This window comes from Larimichthys crocea, chromosome XXII (genome assembly GCF_000972845.2).
Source record: "Larimichthys crocea isolate SSNF chromosome XXII, L_crocea_2.0, whole genome shotgun sequence".
Classification (NCBI taxonomy): domain Eukaryota; kingdom Metazoa; phylum Chordata; class Actinopteri; family Sciaenidae; genus Larimichthys; species Larimichthys crocea.
In genome coordinates, this window is record NC_040032.1 from 17,930,878 (window position 1) to 17,933,006 (window position 2,129).

Consider the following 2,129-nt stretch of genomic DNA (forward strand, 5'->3'; position numbering starts at 1 on the left):
TAGATTAAGCATGTCCAGTAGTTGGTAGTGCTAGGAGAGGAGGTACTCTCTGAAGAGTCTTCAGGAGGTTTTTGAAGGTAGAGAAGGACGCCCCTGATCTGAAAGGAACTGGGAGGACTTTCCACCAATAGGGAACAACAGACAAGAAAAGGATCATGATTGTCCTAAGTGTACAGGTGGCAGAGACAGGTGTTATTTTTGGAGGAGGTAACATATGCCTCTATAAAGGCATTCAAGTAGGTGGGTGCAGGAGAGAAGACTACTTTGTAGCGAAGTATTAGCGATTTGAATTTTACGTGGGCTACTACACGCAGCCAGTGGAGCTCGATGAGCAGCGGGATGACATGTGCTCCAATCTAAAACTGGGCCATAAAGTGGAGGATTGGCAATGGATCCCAGACTCCTGGTGCCAGTGGTGCCAACCAACCTCGGTCTCCCTACAGCTCAAACATACCGATTACTAGAGTTCAATATGTGGAAATATTTCACATTCATTATCGTTCTTACTGAATGATTCAAGTCAACTTATGACTTATCCAGAGTGTATGTCAGGCTTTTCTCCAACAGGTGGTGCTGCTGTTGCATGCTTGGACAGACTCCATCCACTCTGAAAAGAGATTTACAGAAAACATGGATGTTATTGATTTTAGTGCTTTATTGGAAACATGCATTACGGACATGAAGAGCAGAGTCTAAACTAGTTTCCACAGTGAACATAAACATCAGACTTTTTACAACAATATAAAACTTTTATTAGCTACATGTATGTATGTTTCTGCTACAGTAGCACAGTTCAACGTAAACACTGCAGCCTAGTTTATAGAGTCTGGAAGACAACTCCCACACACTCAACACACACATCAGGTTCACTGCTAACCTGTTTGCTCCAGCTAAAAGTAGACAGAAGTGTTAATCAATAAAAGTATGAGGTTACAATCAGCTAAAAGCAACAACATTTCATAGTTGCTGATTGTACCAAAGTCAAGGTTCAGGTCTGGCGATGTGGCTTAGTTTCAGGCATTCAAACCACAACAGGAGGCTGCAGCGGCAGTTTCCTGCTTTCCCTCCTCTAAACAATGTTTCAGTTGTATAATTAGACACTTAAACACAGTTTACATCTGCAAAGTGTTTACTGTGTTTGTGACTACAGGAAAGCAAACAGGAGAAAGCACTCAGATAGATAGACCGACAGACAGACAGACTATGGTCAAACTTTGGAGACGTTGATGAAGACACAGATGGTGATGATGAGCTGTGACGTGTCACCACGGCTACCAGAATCACAGCTGTTGGTCAGTCTGTTGAGAGAGGAAAAAGAAAGACTCATCTGCAGATGGGTGGAACCCAGTGTCCTCTGGGTAATATCGTTTTAAAACACAAGTACATAACACAGTCAGTGTTTGTCGATGCTGCTAATAATTAACAAACACTGTACGATTCTTAGTCCTTTTACTGAGGTGAGTTGTCCCCTCTTGTACAGGATGACTGGGAGGAAAGTTGGTTGGGGATCAGGCTCAGAGTATTGGACAAGAGGATTGGGCTAAGAGTAGCTGGATGATGGAGGGTAGTGCTCAGCAGAGCTGGACGTGGAAGATCAGGCCCAGAAAAGCTTGATGATGGAGGATCAGGCCTAAAGACGCTGGACGATGGAGAATTAGTATCAGAGGAGTTAGAGGATGAGGACCAGGCTCAGAAAAAAGCTGGATGATGAAGATCAGGCTTAGAGGTGCTGCACGATGGAGATCAAACTCAGAAGAGCTGGATGATGGAGACAGAACTCTGTTCATTCACTACTATTGAACTTATTGTAAGTACTACTACTGCAGTTACTACTAATACTACTGAGAGAGCAACATTATTTAATACCAGTTCACATTTCCATCTAGTGGACAACTACAGATACTACAACTGCACAGTGAGTGTGTGTGCTCATCTGAAACTACTGACAGAGTATATACAGTTGTATTACTGCAGATACTACTGCACTATAGTACTGTAGTATTACTGTACTACTACTGCTGCTGCAGAGAGAGCGAGACAGAGCAGTGAGAGGGAGGAGAGACAGAAAGACAGACAGACAGAGGGAGGAGATAATGAGGCAGAGTGGAGGAGTGTCTGCTACAGTGTTC